This window comes from Sorex fumeus, unplaced genomic scaffold (assembly GCF_029834395.1).
Source record: "Sorex fumeus unplaced genomic scaffold, SorFum_2.1 ptg000022l, whole genome shotgun sequence".
Classification (NCBI taxonomy): domain Eukaryota; kingdom Metazoa; phylum Chordata; class Mammalia; order Eulipotyphla; family Soricidae; genus Sorex; species Sorex fumeus.
In genome coordinates this window covers 5763173-5773506 of record NW_026606079.1, presented here as the reverse complement: position 1 = coordinate 5773506, position 10334 = coordinate 5763173, and positions in this window count along the sequence as shown.

Sequence of the window (10334 nt, the reverse complement as noted above, 5' to 3'; positions counted from 1 at the left end):
TCTTACAAATTAACAGTCTGATTAAGGGGAAAGCTGTTTAACTGGGTGGTAAGGAGAGCATAGGGAAGACTGTTTACATGTTTACATGTAAACACAATGAAAGTGGAAGTGCCTCTGGAGCACTGTGGTGGGTGTAACCAGATTGATGGGTGTAACCAGATTAATGGGTGTAACCAGATAAAACCTAAGCTTCTTGAAGGACAGAGCAATGTTACCCAACAGTTCCGATCCCATTTGGCATTTTGGGACAAGAGCGACATTGGTCAGTCAAAACTGTCGATTGAATATGATGTGATCAATTTCATTGTGGAACCGTCCACCGGGAGACTCTCATGTTCAAAGTTTAGATTCTGCCTTCTGGAACTCTGTGTTACTATGGATGGTCTTGGTCTACATGATGAACTCAGACAGTCTCTCACCCTGTTCATTCCATTCTAGGTCATGGGTCCCAATGTGGAGTTCTTCTGCTGATCTTCTTGGTCCTCTCTTGGCATTAAAATCACTGACAATGATCTTGTAGAAGGTGTGGTCTTCTTTATAGAACTTCTTCAGCTCCTTGTAGAACTTCTCAATTTCTTCTTCATCATAATTGGATGTTGGTGCTTAGTTTCGTGGGTGCTCCATGGAATTACGGGATATAAGTATGTGACACAGCCTGTGTCCAGGTTCCATGCATTTGGGAGGTGTGTAGAGAGCAATCTGCTCCTCAGGGCCAGCATGCTTGTGCCCTTGTAAAATGTGTTAGTCTGAGCACTAAGTCCATGTTCTAGGTATAATAGTTTGGGGTTGAGTGCTCACCAGGACACTTTCCAGGCACCTGATGGGACTGAGATTATGTATTGATGACCCCAATAACAGGGTCCTGAGGTTCATGGTTATCTTCTGGTGCTGAGTTACATACACGACAGAGGGGATGAGGTGCTCCTAGCCACGCTAACCACACCAGGAAGGTGACTAGGCGAGGCATCTTTCTTGTCCTTAAATAGGCTCAGCACCAGTGAGAAAGAACAAATCCACCCTCATAACTCCCTTGAATATTTTAGAGTGTAGCTGCTCAAGGAAAATGTATTTTTATCCAAGGTACATGAATAAATAAATGTGCGAAAAAACTCAGCTCATAATTCCATGGAGCACCTGAGCGCTGAGTTTTAAAAAAATGTGAAATTTGATTGACATGGATTAGAACAGGCCAAGTCATAATTCAAAGGGACAATTCCACTGCCTGTAATGCCCCAGGTTTTCCATATGCAGTGGTAGAACAGGAGCCACCACAGGGACACCGAGGGGTAGGGGCCTGTCTAAAGAGTAGAGGCCCTGGGGAGTTGGGTTTGGTCATCAGGGACTCAAGACAAGGGGGACTCTCCTCCCCACCTGCCGTATCACCCTGAGCAACTTTTGTTTCCTGAGAGCACCTCAGCACGTTACCCGTGCTGAAGGAAGAGTCCCGGCTCTGACAGGGCCCCAGGGACAAACCTGAGTGCTCTGAGCCACACTCAGCACCTCCTCCCAGGGACCCCACAAAACATCCTCCCCCGGGTCTCCTCCTTTCTCTACAGAGGATCCCCTATACAAATCTGCACTCAGGACCAAGGATTAAAACCACGGATTAAAATCACAATCACCCCAACATGGACTCCCTCTCCCCCTATACGGTGTCTGAGTTCATGGACCTCTTGGGTAGGAACGTGCATCAGCACTGGCTCCTCCTATTTTTGGTGGTAGCTCCCAGATATGAGTGTCTCCTGGAAAGAGGCTCCAAGGTGGGCAGGGTATGGGGCTTCTGACCCGTGACTCACTGTGGGTCTCTGTCCCCAGTTGTCCGTCCCAGGTAGAGCTGCAGGAGTCAGGACTAAGCCTGTTGATGCCCTGGCAAATGCTGTCCCTCACCTGCTCAGTCTCCGTATTCTCTCTAGCCAGCTATGATGTACAATAGGCTGGCCAGACCCCTGGAAAGGGACTGAATTGGATTGGTGATATATGGAGTGATGGAAGTACATACTATAAACCGAGTCTTCAGTCTCAAGTCAGCATCTCCAGGGACACCTACAAGAACCAAGTTTATCTAAAACTGAGTAACTCAGTATCTGAGGACACAGCTGTGTATTATTGTGCAAAATACACACAGCGAGGGCAACTCCCTGTGAGCCCAGACACAAACATGCTGAGGAAGACAGGAGAGTTTCAGGGGTGTTTGTGACCACCAGGGGGTGCTGTGATCCAAGGATTCCAGGGCTGTGCTCCAGAGGCAAGGGGAGGGGAGAGAGGCTGGGGGTGGGGGGGCTCTTTACTCCTTAATTGAAATATATGAATAAAATTAAATATCTCACCTATATATATTAATGCATTTTAATAATTGATTTCTCTCCTATTACAAATTTGCTTATTTCTCGTCCTTTCTCAGAGTCCATTAGAGAATGTTATGTCCTGCTAGGTCAGGTGTGGTTGATTTTTCTTTAATCAAGATCATTTTTTTTTTCACAGAATGGAGAGATTTCTCTCCTTCCCTTCTTACTGTCACTGAGGGAACACAAAGACAATAGCCTGAGTGTTGATGCTGGTGGGTCACAAACTCCCTGCGCTTCTCCCAGCATCAAATCCCCAAGACTCCCACACTCTGCTGCGGCCCCTGTGCTCAGCCTCTCCTTCCCAGGGATCTAAGCCCCCACCTGATTCTTCTTGGGAACCCCAGAGTGTAGATAGGATGCAGGGGGCGTTATCATTGGATCCTGTCCATACTGACGCTCTGTTCTCTGTGTACCACAGGTGAATAAGATTGTCTGACTTTATTCTTCTCCCTCTGACTAACTTCACTTAATTTGATATCCTCTAGTTCCATCCATGGTGCAGAAAACGCTGCTATTTTGTCTTTGCTTATAACTGCACAGTATCCCATTGTGCATATACACCACAACTCCTTATCCATAAAGTTGTCATTAAGCATTAGGATTTTTTCCATGCCTTGGCAACTATTCTAAAAGCTGCAATAAACATATGTCTACATGTATTTTCTCAAATGACTGTTTTCAAGCTATGGTGAAGCTACCAAAAATAGAATCAGTTGTAACTTGGAGATTCTATTTTCACTTGTTAGATAAATCTTATAGTGTTTTCCTATGTTCACACAAACATAGAAATGGTGTTTTCTTTGGCAACCTCCCAAAACTGTTTGTTTTCAGTATTTTTGATATAAGCTATTCTCACTGGGAAGAGATGGTTTGATTGTCCTTTGTATTAACATTTCCTTTATAGTGTTGATAAATACCTTTTCATATGTCTACAGCCCACAGAAATGTTGCTTTAGTAAATAATCTATTTATTTCCACACCATTTTATCGTGTGTTATTTGTTCTGATGGGTTGGAGTGATGCATAGAGGGTAGGGTGTTTGCCTCGCACATGGCCGACCCGGGTTCAATTCCTCCGCCCCTCTCAGAGAGCCCGGCATGTTACCGAGAGTTTCTCGCCCACATGGCAAAGCCTGGCAAGCTACCCGTGATTTTTTGCTGCCAAAAACAGTAACAACAAGTTTCACAATTTGTTGGGAGACGTTACTGCTGCTCCTCGAGCAAATCGATGAACAACAGGAGGACAGTGCTACAGTTCTACTTGTTCTGATGTTGAGCTTGGTGAGTGCTATGAATATCTGATGTTTGGTGGGTACACATTTTCTTGCAGTCAGTTGGTTACTTCAATTTTAATATCATTTACGTTCTCATTAAAATCTTGTAACTGATTTAGTTCCATTTATTTATTTCAGTTTCTCTTCTCTTTGCCAATGGAGTGAAACTATAGATGAGACCTTTAAGATTAGTGTCATGGAGAGATTGGCTGAGGTTTTCCTCTGTATTTTAAGGATTATGCTGTCAAAACTGGACCATAAGTCCACTTTTAATGAAATTCTGCATCTTCTGTGAGATATGGATACAGTCTATCTTCTATTGTTGTCTTTGTGTGTGGTGTTGTTTTCCCATTACACCATTTATTGTAGTGTGTAGGATAACATTGGTTTGTCCTTTCTGTCTTGCCTCAGAGAGCTTAGGTTAACTGGGTTGCTCCCATCACAGTTCTCCCATTCCCCTGCTTTTATTTGTAACTTCTTTCTTTGTGCTCTGTTGACTTGTAAATATTGTTTTTCTCTTCTTAAGTCCTTTGCATAGAAAATTCAGAGCAATGTCCTTTTTGTATGGACACAAGAAGACAGTTTATGCTATGCCTTAGTAACTTGGGAGTTAACTGACCCTGAATGACTTTTACTTCCTGGAGATCTGTTCTCTCTACTTAAGCCTCAGTTACCCTTACTTCTTAGCACCACAAAATCAGGGTCCCGACGAGGGACTGGATGGGCCCAGGGCAAGATATGAGCTATTTGCTACCCTGGCACGAAATGGGCCTGGCCAAAGTATCATAGTACTTTAATATAACTTAAGAGCATAGTCATGGACAAATTCTGTCATGATCCAAAAAGTAATATCTATATTTTGACCCTGCTATGGTTAGTAAAGATTAATCTGGCCTGAGCACTGTAATATGAGTCCGTGGCACAATGTTCCTGGGAGAGCCACACTACAAGATCATTGTATCTCTTACTGTGACCATACAAAATAACTAATATCAAGAAGTAGGATTATGATGTTAATTAAGGTGTTAATTAAGTTACTGAACTAAGGAGAAGAGGAACACCCCTAAATGGTGTTTCAGCCCTTGAGCTTGATGGATGGTCAGGAAGGGTTTCCTTATGTTGCTCTTGCTACTGAAAGAGTGTGGTGGCTACCCCCATTGCTGGGAAACTGGAGAAGTGAGAGAGTTGGAGAGACAGAGAGCAGGACAGCAAGATGGAGGGCAGAGAGACTAGCAAGGGAGACAGAGGTAGAAGAATGTAGAAGAATACAGGAGCAGGCTCCTGGAGAAAGAGAGACTAGGCTGCTAGATGGAGAGTGGAGAGAAGAGAGGAAGAAACAGGAATGAGGGCCAGTGTGAGACTAGAATGGGGGGCTCAGAGAGAGTGGAACAGGCGCATTGGGAGAATGGAATAAACGACGTCTGATCAATCAACCGGGTTGGCCCTCATTTCCTCCTCCATCAACCCAGGACATGGACCGCCAGGGGAGGGGGAGAGGCCCAAGCTGCTTCCAACTTGGCCAGTGAAGAGGAGAGCCCCTGGATCTTCCCTAGCCACCCGGAGATTATACAGGAGAGATTTTCCTTGCTCCACTCCAGGAGATGGAATCCTTTCCCAAAGATTCACCATAAAAGATGAAAGGATTTGTTCTGGGCTCTGAATTCTATACAATTGGACTGAGAATTTATATTCCTGAGACTCATGGAATAATTTCTATAAGTTCATGATATTCTTTAAAGCCTGTCTCCCCAGGGATGTCACAAGCCTCAGTGATACCCCGTCAGCACCAGAACCTACTGTTATTCCTGCCAACCGACCTCTAGTACTCCCAGTTCCACTGCGAAAACACAACACGCTATTGGGCTGCCAGAAGTCACTAGAGTCACAGCCCTAGCTAAATACATTGTTTATTTGGGAGGAACTTCACCCAATCCATGCTCAGACCACCAGGCATTTACATGCTCTGCTTCCACAGAGCACCAGGAACTTAATCACTTAATCACTTAACTTCCCATTAGTCCTCGATTTGCTCAAGCGGGCGCCAGTAACGTCTCCATTTGTCCCTGTCGCATGCTAGTGTAGCCCATTGGCATCTGTTCACTCGGGAACATGAAGAGCCTCAAACCGATCGTTCATGATCTTGACGAAGAAGTCTGACCATCTAGTAGGTGGGCAGCCACGCAGTCTTTTGACATCCCATGGAATACAGTCAGTAACAGCCCTAGTCCAGCGGTCGTCTTTAAATCTCATTACTTGACAAGCCCATCTGATTTTTGACACCTCGGCAAATGAAACAGTGTCCCTGATTCTTGATCATCGACGGATGTCGGAACTCTGGATTCTTTCTCTCATTTGAGGGAAACATGATATTCCAAGCATAGCTCTTTCTATTCTTCTTTGGGAGACCTGAATAGCGTTCGCATCCTGTTTGCGTAGGGCCCAGGTCTCTGAGGCATGTGTTAATGCAGGAAGAACAGTAGAATCAAAGAGATGTGCCCAGAGCTGGAGGTTCTTCGTCCTCTTAGCTATTTCTTCGACGTTCTTGAAGGCGTTCCAAGCCGCTCAGTTCTTCCTCCTGCGCCGCTCGGGTGCCAGGTCATTTGTCATGTTGACTTCTCGACCTAGGTACACATAGCTGTTGCATTTGGAGATGGTCATTCCATTGAGAGCGAATGGGGTGTCAGGAACAAGGCTGTTTCTCATAAACATTTTCTTCGTAAGATTCAGCTGTAGCCTACCTTTCCACACTCATGATCAAAGTCGGCCAGCATTGGTGCCGCTTGGCTGATGTTTGGTGTTATTAAAACAATGTCATCAGCAAAGCGGAGGTGGTGTAGTTGCCGACCATCTATCTTCACTCCCATTCCTTCCCATTCCAGTCGTCGCATGATGTTCTCGAGGGTGGCACTGAAGAGTTTTGGTGAAATGGTATCACCCTGCCGCACCCCTCTCTTGACATCAACAATCACTTCTTTATAGAATGGTGAGATTCTGGTAGTGAATCCGCAATGCAGCTCACGGAGGATCTTGATGTATTGGGCTTGAATGCCCTGATTGGCTAGGGCTTCAATGACCGCTTCTGTCTCAACAGAATCAACGGCCTTCTTTAAATCAATGAATGTTAAAAAGATTGGCATCTTGAACTCCCGAGAAACCTCAATGAGCTTGGTTATCGTGTGGATATAGTCCATGGTGCTGAATCTTTTGCGGAACCCGGCTTGCTCGCATGGTTGTCCTTCATCTAGTGTTCTGCCAATTCTATTTAGGATGACTCGAGTGAACAACTTGTAGATGACAGAAAATAGGCAGATCGGGCGATAGTTGCCAATATCATGGATGTCTTCCTTCTTGAACAGTGGTACGGTCCTGCTGGTTTTCCATTGGGACGTATCCTTGCATTCAGATAGGTAGTGAGTTAAGAGCTGAGCCAGTATTGATGAGTACTGATGGCAGGTTCTTCAGTTGTTCAGGTCTGAACTTGTCTGGGCCAGGTGCTGTTTGTTTCTTTACCAACGAAATGGCATATCGGATTTCGGGAGGGAGAACTTTGGGAACGACATATCCATCTTGTGGAATTTGATATGTCGGCAAGTGGATATGGCTATCCAAGAGATTTGAGAAGTCATGAATAATCTTCTCCATTGCCGTTCTGGAGGATGTGATGGATCCATCAGGACGTTGGAGGGCAGTCATCTTGGTCTTGTATTTGGCGAAGGACAGGCGGGCGATACGAATACTTTCCCCAGCTTCTGCCGCATCTACCAGTACTTCTGCTCTTATCTCTTTGAGGTCTTCCTTGATCACATCTCTGCACTGCTTTGCGAGCTCAGACGTTAGCTTGCGGTTGCCTGAGGCATGCGCCAAACCACGCTGGCGAATTAGCTCAAGAGTTTTCGAAGACAGGTGTTTTTTTGTGGCTATCTCTCTCTTGGCGTTCCTTGCACATTCATGGAGATGCTGAACCAGTCGATCGTATTCCTCGTCAATGTTGTCAACAATGGCATCTTCCCATGTTGTCGCAATAATGCCAAAGAGTTCCCAGTTGGTGGTCGTTCTGGGAGTTCTCTTTTTGAACTTTGCAGCCCTTTCTCCCCGCTCTGTGAAGTAGAATTTTGCACGAAGGAGAAAATGGTCCGATCCCATTCGAAATTTTGGGACAACAGCGACATCGGTCAGGCAAAACCGTCGATTGAATATGATGTGGTCTATTTCGTTATGGAATCGTCCACTGGGAGACTCCCATGTCCAACTTTTAGATTCTGCCTTCTGGAACTGTGAGTTACCATGAATGGTCCTGGTCGACATGATGAACTCAGACAGTCTCTCACTCTGTTCATTCCATTCTAGGCCATGGGTCTTGATGTGCAGTTCTTCAGCTGATCTTCTCGGGCTATTTTGGCATTAAAATCACCCACAATGATCTTATAGAAGGTTTGGTCTTCTTTATAGAACTTGTCCAGCTCCATGTAGAACTTCTCGATTTCTCTTTCCTCATAATGAGATGTTGGTGCATAGACAACGAAGGTAGAAACTGCAGGCAGTGAGCCACATCTATTCAAATGTAAACATCCGTTTCGGGTTGTTAGGCATTCGAATGAATCAATGCTCATGGCCAAGTTTGTGTTGACAAGGACACCCACGCCTCTGCCACCTCTTTTTTATCGCATGTTCCGAGGAACAATTTTTCTCCAGTGTCGAAAACAGCATGGTGAGTTTCGTGTCTTCTTGTCACGGTCAGACCAATGATTTCGTACTTGTTCATTCGCGCCTTTACCATCAGGTCCTCGATGGATGCATCTGATGCTAGCGTACGTGCATTGAAAGTACAGACGATCATTTTTGTCTTCCTTTGTTGTGGCAGCCTAGTTCGGCCTTGAGATTTTGTCGGCCTCTCCTTTCTTGTCCTTCTCAGTGCTGCCATATCGGTGCTGCCATGTCGGTGAAGCCGTCAGGGTCAGGTGAATGAGACCAGTTGTAGATATGACATATAACAGTTGTGGTTTTGGCATATCGAATACACAACTGATAGCTTGCCAGTCTCTTCCGTGCGGGCGGAGTACTCTCGGTAGCTTGCCAGTCTCTCTGAGAGGGATAGAGGCTTTTGGGGCGACCTCTAATCACCCTTGTAGGTGTTACCATATTTGATGCCTATCAAATACGGTACGACAATTCCGGAAGATGGGTATTTAGTGTCTTATGATGTGTCACGCAGCCGTTTTGCGGCCGCAGGGGTCCGGGAAGCGTCCTGGAGTGTGGCAACGGCTGGGTAGTGGAGGTAGTGTCGATGAATGCCAGGAATATTGAAACTATAATTCTATTATTTCATGGATGTGGACTGAATCCAGGTAAGAACATCAGAACAAACGATGCTCTGTGGGTGTGCGGAGAGAAACAATGCACTCAGTGCTCTCTGACCTGAAGAAAACACTGACAAGGAGACTTAGGAGTCTCAGAAAAGGAAGAAAACAATGTTCATTGCCCTTCAAACAGAATTGAAGGAGAGAAATAATGGACTCCATGGCTGAATCAGGAAATAAAATGAACTGAGCATTGCGGTTGTGTGTTGTGTGTGCATTATGGCTACTGTATTTAGTACTATGTGAACACGACTATGATCACCTCCACTAGTTAATGATTTTGGGTTCCAGGAAACAAAGAAAGTAACCGAGGTCATCTTAGTCTGAGGAGGAAGTGCTGAGCCCCAGTAACTCTCTGAGAAGGCAGTGGGGAGTGAGTCCAGAGTCGATTTTGTTTCACCTTGTGTTTGTGGAAGGAGGAACCACATCCTAGGACCTTGCTGTGTGCACAGAGGCTTAGTGACTCCCTTTGCTCTAAAGACACGTGAGTTGTGTCCTGACTCTGAACCTGCAATGACCCATCCACATTGGTCACAATTCCACCTGAGGGGTCACTGACTCACTAGTCTCTTTCTGCACCCAACATTGAAGGTGATTTTGGTTTGTGATTGTGATCAGCCCATGACAAACGTTTTGTGTTTCACCTGAGTACAAACACATGGTCACTGTCTTCTTTCAATTTCCCTCACATAAACTATTTTGGATCAATGTGAAGCCAAAGTTTTCACTCATTTCATACTTTGAGTTGTCAGCTACTTTTTTAATATGGCCCAATTATAGTAAACGAAATGATGACCATAATCAAAAGACAACCCCCAAACTGGGGAAAAATATCTGCTCACTACTCATCTTATGTACAATTAATTAAACTCACTACTTATCTTATCTTATAAGGGCTAAAGCGATAGCACAGTGGGTAGAGCGTTTGCCTTGCACGCAGCCAACATGGCCGACCCGAGTTCGATTCCTCCGCCCCTCTCGGAGAGCCCGGCAAGCTACCGAGAGTATTCGATATGCCAGACACAGTAACAACAAAGTCTCCAATGGAGACGTTACTGGGCCCGCTCGAGCAAATCGATGATCAACGGAAGGACGTTTACTTTACTTACTTTACTTATCTTATGCCACGAACACAATCACGATCATCGATCATCCTGTTGTTCGTCGATTGCCTCGAGCAGGCCCCAGTAACGTCTCCTTCGTCCTAGCCCTGAGATTTTAAAAAGTGCCATATTCAAGGATCTTTCAGGGTTAGGAGAATGAGACCCATCATTGTTAATGGGTTTTGGCATATAGGGTACGCCACAGGGAGTTTGCCAGACTCTGCCATGTGGGCAGGTTACATTCGAAGTCTGCCAA